General features: G+C 37.1%; 1 pseudogene; it reads right to left on the bottom strand.

The window, feature by feature from the left end:
- Positions 1-3,146: 3,146 nt before the first annotated feature.
- Positions 3,147-10,857, bottom strand: LOC122643441 (annotated as a pseudogene).
- Positions 10,858-16,057: the final 5,200 nt, after the last annotated feature.

Raw genomic sequence — 16,057 nt, 5'->3', positions numbered from 1 at the left:
TTTAACAAGATAAGAGGATCCTTACAATCTTAGTTTCAGGACAAGAGTATCCTTTCAATCTCTTAAGGATGAGAGGATCCTTGTACTAATCTAAGTACGATCTAGATTAATACAACAATGCTTTATCAAGTCAAAAGCATAAACAAGTAAATACAATAGAAATTTGGTATAAATACCTATCAAAGAGTAGTGACACTTTTACCCTTTGAGTGATGGTGCTCAATGATATGAATGAGAGTGATGCACCTTGAGTCTCCTAGATGATTCTCCTTGATGGCATGAGTTGGAGAGAGTGGAGAGTTAAGAGCTTGGTAAGATCTCTTTAAAGAGTTTGAATTGAATAATTTAGCTCAATGAAAAATTTTCACTTTTGTACTTTCACAAATGTACTATGCACTTTTTCTATCAAAAGATGTATTTTATTTCTTGTTTGGATGTGTTTTATAAAGCCAAAAGTTGGAGTTTGTTTGTTCTCCAACGGATATAAAACAGTCATATTTTTAGACTGTCGGTAGACCTATAAAGGTTGTTGGTTGACCATCAAAAACTAGCCGTTAAGGCCAAGTTTGGGGCTGTCGGTCGATTGTCGATCGACCTATGGATCGACCTACAAGTGTCGGTCGACCTATAATTCTGTCGGTTGCAACTGACAGGCTACTGGAAACAAGTGTGTGTTTTTTATATTCTGTAGGTCGACCGACAGACAGTTGTCCTATTTTTGATTGTCTGTCAAGGGGATTTTTGGTCCAGCTTGCTTGGGACTTCATAGGTTTTTGTCTAACACTTTAATGGCCATGTTTCTTGAGTCTAGGGCATGGGAATGAGTTCCTCCTAGGGTCTCTTACATGTGAATGCAATGTGTGTGCAATGTGATATGCACATGTAACGAAATGTGTTCTAATGGACTTGAATCTTCTTGGAGAGTCTTTGTCTTGTTAATTCTTGGCTTCCTTTAGAAGATGTTCCTTAATCTTCAAATTTCTTCTTTTCCTTAACTCTTCTGTTGTGAGCTCGGTTGATCAAGTCTTTCCTGGATGCTTGATGCTTCCAACGTCTGACTATGAAGCTTGCTTAAAGATTGGAATATTAGTATTAATCTTTATGTTTGTTATCATCAAAATTAGTTTATGGAGGAATGTGTTTTTCAACAATCTCCCCCTTTTTGATGATGACAAACATGTGATTCAAAATATGCATTACTCATGTATGCATGCAATTCAAGATAAATATATGCATTACTCATGTAGGCATGTAACTCAAGATGAATATGCATTATCATACATCATATGGTTATTTGAATCATAATTCAAGATAAAGATAAATATGCATATCATATATGCATTATCACATAATATGAATATTTGAATCATAATAACTTCTCCCCCTTTTGTCAACACAAAAAGGAGGTGTAGAGCATGAGTAGCTCCCCCTGAGCCAGTGCTAGTAACCAAGGACAAGCAAAAACAATCTTAGGGTGGCTCCCCCTAAGAAAATGACTTCCTGCATAGTTAGAAGAACAGAGAGCAAATAATATGAAGCCCAATAAAGTGTTAATTTTAAAAGCATCACATGCTTCAAAATAGAAGTTTCATGTTTTAAAAGTATGCCACAAAAGTACATATCAAGAGTTCTAATATAAAGTCAGTGATGTCAACTATCTCTACTGTGGAGGAGGAAAGAAATGCAGATTGAGACGCTGCAAGATCACTTGGTTCTCCTTTTGGATGCGAAGAATCTCTTCTTGATCTTTGTGGAGAGAGGTGAAGTGATCATCAAAGCCCTTCAAGCGGGTGTCAAGTTGTTGGCGAAAACTTGAAAATTCTCCTCTGGTGACATAGTCCCCTGAGGGTTCACCAACATAGTCTTCATCCTCACTGTCGTCCTCTTCTTGTGACTCTGTTTCGTCACCTGTGACATGTTGGGTAGCTCGCTTCCTTCGGGCTTGGGGTGAAGAAGGAGCAGCAACAAAACCCAGCTTCATCTTCTTGATGGTGGATGAGTCAATGTCAAGCATCTTGGGGTCAATGAATTCCCCAGAGAGATCCACCTCATGGAATTTAAGGATGGCAGTTATGAGTCTGCCATATGGAAGGTTTCCCCTATAATGAGGTACTGCACAGTGTTCCATGGTCTTCATAATCACATATGGAAGATTGATAGGATTGGCAGTGACAAGACACTAAGTAATGTAGGCTTGAAAGGGATTGACTTGGTCTCTATGGCCTCCTTTGGGCAAGATGTTGTAGCTTACAATAAAACTGATCATCCTGGGTAGTTCATGAAGTTTGATAGCTTTAACAGTTGGTTCAAACCCAACATAGTCTTTCATGATGACACCATAAATTTTATCAACATTCATAAAGGTTTTGGCATCCCCTTTGGGAGGAAGATATCTCATATCTCCTAAGGTGAAAATTCCCATGATCTCTCCTAGATCTTCATAAGTGAACATGATGGGAACACCCTTTACTAGGGATGTGATGGCAAGCCTATCATCCACTATTTGGGTTCTCAGATTACGAAGTAAAAGTGTCTGGCAAGGTCAGGATAGCAGGGATCAACATAAACTAAGGTATTTTCCCAACCCAAATATTTGAAATATTCTTCAATGTCATAGTCAAGGAATTGAGAAACTCTTACAGTTCTTTCCTTGTCAACCTTTCTCTTCTCAAATTTTCCCCAGAGAATAGAGGCTTCTTCTGAGATGAAGAGAGACTTGTCATATGCTGTAGAGCTCTCTCCAACTTTGGCTTTCTTCTTTGGTTGCTTGCCTTTGCTTTGCTTTGGAGCCATTTGAAACCTAGGGCTTTAGAGATTTGAGAGAAATAGAGATTTTTGGGTTGGAAGTGGGTAGATTGTGTAGGAAGAGTGATTTGGGGCTTGGATTTGGTGAAATCTCAAGGGATTTTGCAAGGTTTTGCCTTGGAATTCAAAGAAAAAGGGTTTTGGAGAGGAGAGGTCTCGAACAAAAGAAGAGGGAAATGAAAAGAATCCTCTCGGTTCTTATTTAAAAACAAAATTTTTCCGTGTCGGTCGACCTACATGAGTCTGTCTGTCGACCGAAAGGTCAAAAATAGGGATTTTATGGGATTTTAGCCCAGAATTCTCTAACAGCCTGATTTTTAGGGCTTTTTGAGGATTTCACTTTACTCAAAAGGGTTGCAGATCCTGAGTTCTCTCCTCAAATAGCAGAATCTCTCTTCACTCAATGGCTTGGTGAGGATGTCTGCAAGTTGTTTTTCAGTTTCAATGTATTTTAGAACAATTTCCCCTTTTTTAACTGTCTCTAAGAAAGTGATGCCTAATATCAATATGTTTGGCTCTTGAATGGAGAATGGGATTTTTGCTTAAATTTATTGCACTTGTATTATCGCAATTAATTGGAGATGAACCAAAATGTATCCCATAGTCTATGAGAGTTTGCCTCATCCAAAGGACTTGGGCACAACACCTACCGGCCGCAATGTACTCGGCTTCAGTAGTGGAAAAAGCAACAGAGTTTTGTTTCTTGCTAAACCATGAAACCAAGCAAGATCCTAAGAAGTGACATGTGCCACTTGTACTCTTGCGATCAAGATGGCACCCTGCAAAGTCGGCATCCGAAAAGCTTATTAAATCAAAATTTTAGTTCATTGGGTACCATAATCCTACATTTGTTGTACCTTTAAGATATTTAAAGATCCTTTTAACGGCACTAAAGTGGGATTGCATTGGGTTGGCTTGGAATCTAGCACAAGCACACACGCTAAACATGATGTCTGACCTATTAGCGGTGAGATATAGAAGGCTGCCAATCATGCCTCTATAGCGTGTAGGGTCTATGGGAGTACCTTCCTCATCTTTAGATAGCTTTAGAGAGGTACTCATGGGGGTGCTAGATGACTTTTGTCCATCAAAATCAAATTTCTTGAGAAGTTCTTTAGGGTATTTAGTTTGACATATAAAGCTTCCATTTTTGGTTTGTTTAATTTGAGGTCCTAAGAAAAAATTAAGTTCACCCATCAAACTCATTTCAAATTCATCACTCATGCATTTGCTAAATTCAACACAAAGATTTTCATTGGTGGATCCAAATATAATATCATCAACATATATTTGCACAATAATAGAGTCTTTTCTTTTATGTTTCACAAACAAAGTTGTATCAACCTTACCCATTTGAAATCCACTTTGGATTAGGAATTCACTCAATCTCTCATACCAAGCTCTAGGAGCTTGTTTGAGTCCATAGAGAGCTTTGTTAAGTTTGAAGACATGATCTGGATATTTTGTATCCTCAAATCCGGGAGGTTGTGCAACATATACTTCCTCCATGATAAAGCCATTTAAAAAAGCACTTTTGACATCCATTTGGTACAGCTTAAAATTTTTATGATATGCAAAAGCAAGTAGCATTCTAATAGATTCCAGTCTTGCTACCGGTGCATAGGTTTCATCAAAATCTATCCCTTCTTGTTGATTATATCCTTTGGCAACTAATCTAGCCTTGTTTCTAATGATTGATCCATCTTCATCAAGTTTGTTTCTAAACACCTATTTGGCTCCTATAATAAAATGATTCTTGGGTTTTGGGACAAGCTCCCAAACATTGTTTCTTTCAAATTGATGGATCTCTTCTTGCATAGCTACTATCTAATCACTATCTTCCAATGCTTCTTTTATGTTTTTAGGTTCAATTTTGGATATGAAAGCAACATTATTGCAAATGTCTTGAGTTTTAGATCTAGTTTGGATTCCTTTGTCTAAGTCTCCAATGACGTGATCCAAGGGATGGTCTTTCCAAGGTCTAACCTTTTATCCTTTGGTTGGTCTTCGGGTTCTTTTAGAGAGAAATTTTCTATGCTCTCTCTAATCTCAACAAATGTATCATCATCATCAATCAATGGCTTGTGTCTATCTTTAGGAAGAGATTCATCAAATTTTATATTCATTGATTCTTCAATAATCAAGCTTTTCTTATTGAAGACTCTATAGGCTCGACTATTTGAAGAGTATCCAAGGAAAATGCCATCATCGGCTTTAGCATCAAATTTTCCTAAGTTAGCCTTAGTATTCAATATATAGCATATACACCTAAACACTTTAAAGTAATCAACTTTAGGTAGTTTATTGTGATAGAGTTCATAGGGTGTTTTGAGTAATATAGGTCTAATTAACACACGATTTAACACATAGCAAGCCGTATTGAGCGCTTCGGCCCAAAAATATTTTGGAAGAGAGTATTCATTTATCATTGTTCTAGCGGTCTCTTGGAGTGATCTATTCTTTCTTTCAACCACCCCATTGGATTGAGGTGTTCTAGGAGCGGAGAAGTTATAGGTTATGCCTTGTTCATTGCAATAACTCCCAAATTGGTTGAGATTGTCAAATTCTCCTCCATGATCACTTCTAATGGTTGTTATGAGATATCCCTTTTGGTTTTGTATTCTCTTACATAGAGATGCAAATTCATCAAATGCTTCATCTTTATGTTTTAAAAAATAGAGTCCATGTGAAGCGAGAGAAATCATCAACTATTACAAAGGTGTATCTTGAACCGCCTAGGCTAGGTGTAGTAATAGGTCCAAACAAGTCCAAGTGTAGTAGTTCTAAGGGTCTAGTGGTAGACACTTCATTTTTAGATTTATGAGATACCTTGGTTTGTTTTCCTCTTTGACAAGCATCACATACATGGTCATTTTCAAATTTGAGTTTGGGTAAGTTTCTGACTAAATTCTTAGATGCAATGGTCTTAATCACTTTAATATTAACATGTCCTAATTTTCTATGCCATAGGTAGGGATCAACATCATTTGACACAAGACATGTATTACTAGAATTAGCTTCATCCAATAAGCAGATATAGATATTATTTTTCCTAATTCCTTTCAAGATAGTCTTATCATTTGAATTTTTCACTAAGCAATGAGAGGTTTTGAAAATGACACTATATCCTATATTACATAGTTGACTCACACTAAGCAAATTATACTTTAAATTGTCAACTAGGCATACATTGGATATGATTGTACCTCCAATGGTGATTTCACCGATGCCAATAATTTTTCCTTTGCTATTGTCCCCAAATGTCACCATTCCTCCATTATACTTGTTTAGCTTGGTGAATAGATTGGGGTTAGCCGTCATATGCTTGGAGCATCCACTATCAATATACCATTCAATTGCTTCCTTGCTCTTCAAGCATACCTATAATAGTAATCAATTATATGTTGGTCCCCATAATCTCATGGGTCCATTGAGGTTAGGATCGATCATACCCTTAGGTATCCAAGCTCTTTTAGAATTTTGATTTTGTGTTGTAGGTGTGATAGATGTAGGTTTTCGATGTTCATATGATCTTTGGGTTCTTCTTGGCCCTTGAAATTCATAGTGTCTATATGGAACATAGTAATTTTGTGATGTGTAAGAATTATTATTGACATAGGCCCTTTGGTGATCATTGGGCCTAGTGTATGTGTTTGGTCTATAATGATTTTGAGGTCTTTGGGGTGCATATGGCATATATGAAGCATTTTGCCTATATGGTTGAAATGGCTTAGGCTTGGGATATTGTCTTTGTGGTCGTTGGGGCACAAATTCTCTTTGAGGTTTGCTGGTCCTATTTTGAGAAGTATAGTAGAATGCATGATGCTTCCTTTTTGTATCCGGTTCTTTATATATCACCTTACCATCAATATAGGCACCGATGCAAGTTTCATGCCCGGGTAAATGACATTTTTCACATACAATGGGATGTGAGATTTGGCTTTGGTTTGATTTTCTCCATTTTGGAGTTCTCATCTTTCCCTTTCCTTTGGCTTGATGTGGTCTTTTACCATCATAGGCTAGACCTTCTTTATTTTGAGGTCCCTTTTGTGGGTTTCCTAATAATGTATCTAAGGTCTTTTGACCCTTAGTAAATGTGTGCAATGTGGATGTTAGATTCTTATTTTCTTCCTCTAGGTTGTGTGCATGTGAAATCAACTCATCAATTTTGTGTAGAAGATTGGCTACTTCTTTTTCTAAGGCCTTTTTAGAAGCTTCCTCTTGGAGACTTACATTATAAAGTTCTTCAAAGGCCTCTTGAAGTTCTTCATATTCTAAATCATCATTGTAAACCGACAAGGAGCTATGATAGGGAGAGTTTACCTCGTCATCATCATTGTTGTGAGCCATTAGTGCCAAGTTGACGGTCTCTTCATCGGATTCATTATTTTCTTCTTCACTATCACTTGAATCCCATGATATCTCGGCGGCGCAAGCCTTTCTCTTTCTACTTTCCTTTCCTTTTAGCTTGGGGCACTCGATTTTAAAGTGTCCGGGCTTTTTACATTCATAACACACAATGTCCTTGTTAGTATTGAAATGTTTTTCCTTTGTGTATGTTTTACCTTTATTTTCTTTTGATGGTTGTCCTTTGTAGAATCTTCTTCCTCTCTTTCTTAGGAATTTTTGAAATTTCCTTGTGATTAGAGAGATTTCTTTCTCTAAATCCTCTTCATCGCTTTCTTCTTCTTCGGATTCACAAGAGACCTTGAGTGCGATGGACTTTCTCCTTGGTTCTTTTACTTCTATGACTTTATCATCTTCAAGGAGTTCAACTTCATGGGTTTGTAGAGTACCCATCAATTCATCCATGTGTAGGACCTCTAGATCTTTTGCTTGTTTGATGGCGGTCACCATTGGTCTCCACTTGGAGGGTAGTGATCTCAAGATCTTCCTTACATTCTCCGCTTTGGTGTATTCCTTTCCTAAGCTTTTCAACTTGTTAACAATGTTAGTAAACCTAGTAAACATGTTAGAAACACTTTCATCATCAAGCATTTTAAACAATTCATATTCATGAATAAGCTTGTCAATTTTGAATTGTTTAACTTGTGATGTTCCTTCATAGGTAACCACAAGAGTATCAAACATCTCCTTAGCCGTGTTACACATACTAGTTCTATTGAATTCCTTTTCACTAAGAGCACATTGTAGGAATGCAATAGCTTTGTAGTTTTGTTGTATGTGTGTTTTATCCGATGGTGTCCATTCGGATTTCTCCTTAGGTACAATTTTTCCTCCAACTTGTTTTGTGATTTGGAAGGGACCTTCCTCAATCACAGTCCATACATCAATATCATGAGCACACACATAATTTTTGAACCTACACTTCCAGTAGGCAAATCCTTCACCATCAAAGTATGGTGGCCTAGAAGTGTTGAGCCCCTTAATTTGGTGTGTAGATGATGATGATGCCATAGATCATTTTTAGCACAATATAAAGACAAATATGGTCTTAGTTTTGAGCTCCCGCTCTGATACCAATTGTCGAGTAACCTAGAGGGGGGTGAATAGGTTACCACTAGTGGATTTTGACTATTTTTCGATTGGTTGCACACTTATATTAAATATAAAAAGCAAAAGTAAATGAGACACAAGATTTATAGTGGTTCGGCTAACTTAGCCTGCATCCACTCCTCTCAACCTTGAGAGAATTCCACTAGTATTTTTTTTTCAATACAATAGGTGGGGAAATGACACATTTACAACTCTTTTTAACACGATAAGAGGATCCTTACAATCTTAGTTCCAGGACAAGAGTATCCTTTCAATCTCTTAAGGATGAGAGGGTCCTTGTACTAATCTAAGCACGATCTAGATTAATACAACAATGCTTTATCAAGTCAAAAGCATAAACAAATAAATATAATAGAAGTTTGGTATAGATACCTATCAAAGAGTAGTGACACTTTTACCCTTTGAGTGATGGTGCTCAATGATATGAATGAGAGTGATGCACCTTGAGTCTCTTAGATGATTCTCCTTGATGGCATGAGTTGGAGAGAGTGGAGAGTTAAGAGCTTGATAAGATCTCTTTGAAGAGCTTGAATTGAATAATTTAGCTCAATGACAAATTTTCACTTTTGTACTTTCACAAATGTACTATGCACTTTTTCTATCAAAAGATGTATTTTGTTTCTTGTTTGGATGTGTTTTATAAAGCCAAAAGTTAGAGTTTGTTTGTTCTCCAACGGATATAAAACAGTCATATTTTTAGACTGTCGGTCGACCTATAAAGGTTGTCGGTTGACCATAAAAAACTAACCGTTGAAAAACTAGCCGTTAAGGCCAAGTTTGGGGCTGTCGGTCGATTGTCGGTCGACCTATGGATCGACCTACAAGTGTCAGTCGACCTATAATTCTGTCGGTTGCAACCGACAGGCTACTGGAAATAGGTGTGTGTTTTTTATATTTTGTAGGTTGACCGACAGAGTCTGTAGGTCGACCGACAGACAATTGTCCTATTTTTGATTATCTGTCAAGGGGATTTTTGGTCCAGCTTGCTTGGGACTTCATAGGTTTTTGTCTAACACTTTAATGACCATGTTTCTTAAGTCTAGGGCATGGGAATGAGTTCCTCCTAGGGTCTCTTACATGTGAATGCAATGTGTGTGCAATGTGATATGCACATGTAACGAAATGTGTTCTAATGCACTTGAATCTTCTTGGAGAGTCTTTGTCTTGTTAATTCTTGGCTTCCTTTAGAAGATGTTCCTCAATCTTCAAATTTCTTCTTTTCCTTAACTCTTCTGTTGTGAGCTCCGTTGATCAAGTCTTTCCTGGATGCTTGATGCTTCCAACGTCTGACTATGAGGTTTGCTTAAAGATTGGAATATTAGTATTAATCTTTATGTTTGTTATCATCAAAATCAGTTTTTGGAGGAATGTGTTTTCCAACAAACCCAATCTAAGGTCAATCTTGGAGAATACCTTTGCACCTTGCAATTGATCGAATAAATCATCGATCCTTGGCAATGGATACCGGTTCTTAATTGTCAGCTTATTGAGCTCTTGGTAGTCAATGCACATTCTCACACTCACGTCTTTCTTCTTGATGAATAATACTAGTGCTCCCTGTGCAGATACACTGGGTCTAATGAATCCCTCATTCAACAGATCTTACAACTGAATTTGCAGCTCTTTCAAATCCGTAGGCGCCATCTGATATGGTGCCTTTGACACTGGTGTCGATCCCGGGAGTAAATTAATGACAAATTATGTTTCCTGGTCTAGTGGCAACTTCGTCAAATCATCTGAAAATACGTCCAGAAAATCCTTCACTATATCCAATTTCGTCAATGGCTTGAACTTGGCTTCGGTGTCCATTACAAAGGCTAGATACCCTTGACACCCTTGGTCCAACAATTTCTTCGTCTAAAGGACTAATATAATCATCTTCTTGAGTTTCTTTATTTTGTCACTCGTAAAGAAAAACTCTTCTTCACCTCATGGTCTAAATACTATTTGCTTCTCCGCACATAATGCATTAGCTTTGTAGGCAGACAGTCAATCCATGCCTAATATGACATCAAAGTCAGTCATGTCGAGTTCAATAAGGTGTGCAATCATATCATGACCGTAGACCTATACTGGACAAGGTTCATACACCACAACCAATCCCACAGCACTCCCTGTGAGGGTTCTAACAGCTAGGTCAAGTGATAAGTTCTTTAGAGGAATCCCCATTTTTCTAGCAAAAGTAGGTGTCACGAAAGAATGTGATGCCCCATAATCAAATAGTACAAGTGTAGGTGATAGAGATATAGATATGGTACCTGACACAATGAGATTTATCTTAATGTCAAGCTAGCAATATAAGGGAAACAATAAATACACAGGCATTAGTGAATTAGATAAGGTATCTGTCACTACAACTGGTGTCGTCTCTGCATCGACATTGGTCACTGCAAAGACTTGCCTAAGAATCCTATTACCTTGATGTGGCTGTACGGAACGGTTGGTCGACTGAGACTGCTGTGGTCTAGGAGGCAACACATAATTTGTCCCATCAAAATACGGTGCCTTTCCAGAAGACCCTTCTCCTAAAGCCATACTGACCCTAAATTACTCAGTTTCCTGTGAAGCAGTCACTGAGCCCAAGCTTTGATACAAATTGTTAACTATTGACTATCACTGAGAGAAGGGGGGGGTGATGCAGATCCAAGGGCCTACTTCCGCAAGAAGAAGAAGAAGCATCCACCCTAGGAGTAGGGCTAAGTGATTGGAGTCTTAGTTTATTTTTGCATGAGTAGTTTCCATAGTTTATTTTCTATACTTAGTCTATTTGTAAACTTAAATTGAACCAGTTCAAACCATGGTCCAATTTAAGTATTTTTATTCTCTTGCTGCTTAGGGAATATTCTTTTTTATTCAAGTTATTTAAATTTGACCTAAAACCTCAATTCTGCCCCCATCGAACCAGCAGTTCAGCAGGTCTTGGTTGTTTGGCTCCTAGTAGATCTTCTATCTATCTAGGACTACCCCTGCCCGAACACTCTGCCTAGGTAGGGTCCCCCCTATTAGAGGAACTGGGGAATTGGGCCGAGAAGGGAACTAGAGGAGATAATTTTCCATGTGATGCAGCCTATGAGTTCCTTTTTACCCCAATTAAATTACAATAAATAGAATCTTTTCAAAAACCACTTAGGCTTGTTTCTCAAAGGAAATGATGTAAAATGGTCAGTTAAAGAAAGTTATCTATAATACTAAAACAATCTGTTTGTGCATGGTTTGAGATGTTTAGTCTTACTGTGATCAGTATGACATTAATAAAGTGAAATTAACAATCTGGATTCACATATTTGTAATAGGCTTCTGATTATAAAACATATCTAGAGATTTATCAAACCAAAGATCTAGGTCAACATATTATCTTCCCTTATTGTGTTCAATTTTCCGTCCATAATGCTTTTTATCAAATAGGAAGATCTGCAAGACAAAATGTGAAGCTAGAAGAGGGTACGAATTTAACTAGCCCAATGCAAAACCAGGGAAATTGTCAAGTACTTTTGCATACCTGATTTTCTATTATTATATTCTTCTTTGATTCTTTAGTGTGGTCAATAAGATCTGTAATCTGCAAATCAAAATGCAAAGCTAGAAGAGGAGTATGAATTTAACTAGCCCAATGCAAAACTAAGGAAATAGTCAAGTGCTTTTGCATACCTAGTTTCTCAGATCCACTAGTGTTTTTTTTTATCTTTCAGCTTTAATTCTTTAGTATGGACATTATGATCTATAATCTGCAAGTCAAAATGCGAAGCTAGAAGAATACGAATTTAACTAGCCCAATGCAAAACTAGGGAAATTTTCAAGTGCTTTTGCATACTTGTTTTTCCAGATCCACTAGATTTTTATCTTTCCGCTTTAATTCTTCAATGCGGACATTAAGATCTTTAATCTGCAAGTCAAAATGCGAAGCTAGAAGAATACGAATTTAACTAGCCCAATGCAAAACTAAGGAAATTGTAGAGTACTTTTGCATACCTGTTTTTTCAGATACTCTATGTTCTCATCTTTAAGCTTAAGCTTTTGGCTATAAAAGAAAAGAAAAAGAAAAAAAAAATACGACAAAAATCATAATGACAATCATTAATTTATGTGTCTTTCTCTCTTCTCAAATTCAAAATTTTTTGAATTTTTTCTTTTCTTTTCTTGGCTTCCAAACACAGCCTTAATGATGATATTTCCCTAGAAAAATAAGAAATCAATCTTATAAATATATATAACAATATGCACATTAAGCTACTAGATCCTACCCAAAGCTCCCCCTCCTCCCACACACACACCCCACATCAATGTGGGTGATTCAGACAGCCATTAATCTTGGATCCTACCCACACCCTTTCATTGAGGACGATTCAGGTGGCCGGTTGCATCAAGAATGGGCAACCCTTAACATCGTACAGATTGTAAGATCAACCATCTTATCTGATTCACACTTGGAAAAGAGAAAAATATATCTACTGCATAGGCCAGTTGAAGTTGTCCATTTGGTATGAGCCTTTGCGTCCCAGCGATACACCACCTTCACTGAATGTTTATGGCCCTCATTGACAAATTGTTCCCAAACAAATAATATTAAGATAAGTAAACCTCAACTACTAACGACAGACTTTCAAATGTATATCTGACTTCTTGGATATTCATACAAGCAAATACCTCCCACAATGGAGTAATAAATTTTATAGTGACAATAAACCTTGAGCTATTTTCATTTAACAGAATTTCATATTATACCATTGATTTTATGAAAATGTATAAACCCCCCAAAAGCAGTGCAACAATTAGAGACTGGAAGCCATAGGGGCAACCCTCCTTTTACATTATTGTGTTTTGTTATTTATCAATACCTATATCTTTTATAGGTAAATCGTAACTCTTTGTAGTAGAATCAGTACCACGAGAAGACCATCCTTGCGTAAGAGAGAATACGGAGAAAGAAGAATAGAGAGAAACTGAACTCACAGATAATAGAAAATTATAACCTACTAAATAAATGTATTCCAAGATTACCCTTATGGTACTACTTAACACTCTTCTTCAAGCTAGTGTATAAATATCACCCATACCCAGGTTTGAACATCCGTCAAGAAACGCAGATCGAAACAAGGCCTTGGTGAACATATCACCCAATTGATTCCCAAAATCAACAAACGGGGTAGCAATCAACTAGTTCATGACAACATCTCGCACAAAATGACAATCAACCTCAATGTTGTATTGTTACGTATCGTCCGATACGGCTCAATACAGATGGATACAGCTCGATACCAACTGATACACATTGATACAGCCATTAAAGGCCCATGTGACTATCGGACTATGATATTGTTTTCTAGATCAAAGATTGAAGGAGATTTCACAGAAAAAGGTAGGTTTAAGAAAAACTTGATCTTTGTGTTTAAATCATGGTTTTTAATCCTATTTTTTGCTATAAATTGATAGATTTAGGACAAACTAAGTTTCTTGATGCATCAAACTTGATCATTTACAAGGATTTGTACTCAAATTGATGAAAGTCTCTTGTCTCATTATACGTTAATCTCCATTTTAGTGTTTATGCATTATACATGTTATATATTACTTATTTATATTGTTTTTGCTCCAAAAGTGTATTTTCATGTATATCTTGACCATTTTCATGCGTATCTGTAGCATAGGATACGTATCTCTAATACGATGCAATATGATACGATACAATACCCGATACGTCTCTTAAAATCACCCTTCTGATACAATCATAGTTGTTAAGGCGCCTAGGCGAACCAAGACGTTTGAAGGAACCTAAAACCAAGGCGACAAGGCGCCGCCAGAAACCAAGGCGAGAGAAAGGCGCCTTGACATACAATACCCGATACTGACACTTTAAACATTGGGTACAATAGCTAGTAGTAGATCTCCTATAACCTTCAGCACCAGCCTAGTCAGCGTCAAAGTATCCACCAAGATCAAAATTTCTATTAGGTCTGTATATGAGACCCTTTCTTGGAGCACCTTTAAGATAACACAATATTCGACAAAGCTACCTCCCAATGAGCCCATTTGGGCATCTTTATAAACTGACTTATAACCCCAACTGGAAAAGAAATGAGGGGACTGGCCTAATCACAGTAAGATAAATAAGTTTAACAACCAACCTCATGTACTGATGCTTTGTAAGCTTCTCACCATCATTAGCCCCAAACTTTTGATGTGGGTCCATAGATGTATCAACAGGTTTGGATGCTAACATCCTAGTCTTAGATAGAAGATCAAACACATACATCCTCTGAGAGAGACTAATACCTTTACTACTCCTTAAAACCTCAATCCCACAAAAAAAAATTGAGGGTACCTAGATATTTCAATAGGATAAGCAACTAGAGACTATTGGGTGCAAGAATGATTACCTTTGCGTAAAGTAACCGACAAGTCAGGAGGTGCAGAGGAAGAAGTAGAAACTTCATGCAAGGAATTGGACTAAGAAAAAGGCAACTGAGAAGGAGATACAGCCACAGGTTGAAATGATTTAAGGCATCACATGTAAACTTGCAGTGGTGCGGGATGAGAAGTTATCAGAGAATCTGATAAAGGAACTTCAATGGGAATAAGAGACTGGAAAATGTCAATTGCCTAATTACAGCCCTCAACAAAAAAAAAATACGGTGGGCTCTCAAAGAAGCTAACATCGACACTCATAAATTGTGGACGAGAGCAACAAGTTCATAACAACAATAACCCTGTTGAGTACGTGCATACATAGAAAAACACACTTGACAGCTCTTGGAGAGAATTTATCCATACCCGATCGTAAGATATGAATAAAACAAGTGCAACAAAACATACGAGGGAGAATCAAGAAAACAAAACTCATAAAAAATTTATTGTCAAGAACAAAGGAAGGCATGCGATTAATCAAGCAACAAGCGGTTAAAACAACATCCCCCAAAAAACTTTTAGGAACATTCATATAAAATAAGGAACAAGCAATCTCCAACAAGTGTCATCTTTTCCGTTTAGCTACACATTTATTCTGAGGAGTATAATTGCAACTAGTTTGATGTAAAATACCATGCTCATAGCAAAAGGGAAATATCATACATTCTGTACATTCAAAGAATTATTTGAGCGAAAAATTTCAATAGAATTACTAAACTGAATTTTTATTTCATTACAAAAAGATTTAAAGAACAAAAATTCTGAACGATCTCTTAATAAATTCAACCAAGTCAAGTATGAATAATCGTCCACAAAAGTAAACAAAATATATAATCCCAAACCGGCTCTGGCACGACAAGGACCCCCAAATATTAGAGTGAACTAATGAAAACAAAGATCGACTCCTAGAAACATTCTGTGCAAGAAAGGAAGTATGGCGATGTTTCCAAAACACACATGCTTCACACTCGATATGAGAGATAGACTTGCAGACAAGAACCATGTGTTGAAGCCTAAAAGGAAAAAATGCCCTAACCGATAATGTCAATCCGAAGGAGAAATACCACCAAAAGCAACGGACATAGCAGTAGAAACTAAATCACCATCAAGATAATATATGGAACCCTTCTCATGCCCTCTACCAATCTCCTTCCCTATTCGAAGATCCTATAAGAAACAATAAGGAGGATAAAAAGAGATAGAGCAAATATAGGGCCTTAGTAAGTTGACTCACAGATAGAGGATTCAAGGCAATTGAGGTACATGAAGAATAAATGATAACAATACGGATGAAGTGGGAGAAACAAAACCATGACCGGAAACTTGAGTAGAG

This window comes from Telopea speciosissima, chromosome 10, assembly GCF_018873765.1.
Source record: "Telopea speciosissima isolate NSW1024214 ecotype Mountain lineage chromosome 10, Tspe_v1, whole genome shotgun sequence".
Taxonomy (NCBI): domain Eukaryota; kingdom Viridiplantae; phylum Streptophyta; class Magnoliopsida; order Proteales; family Proteaceae; genus Telopea; species Telopea speciosissima.
This window is presented reverse-complemented; position numbering and strand designations above follow the sequence as displayed.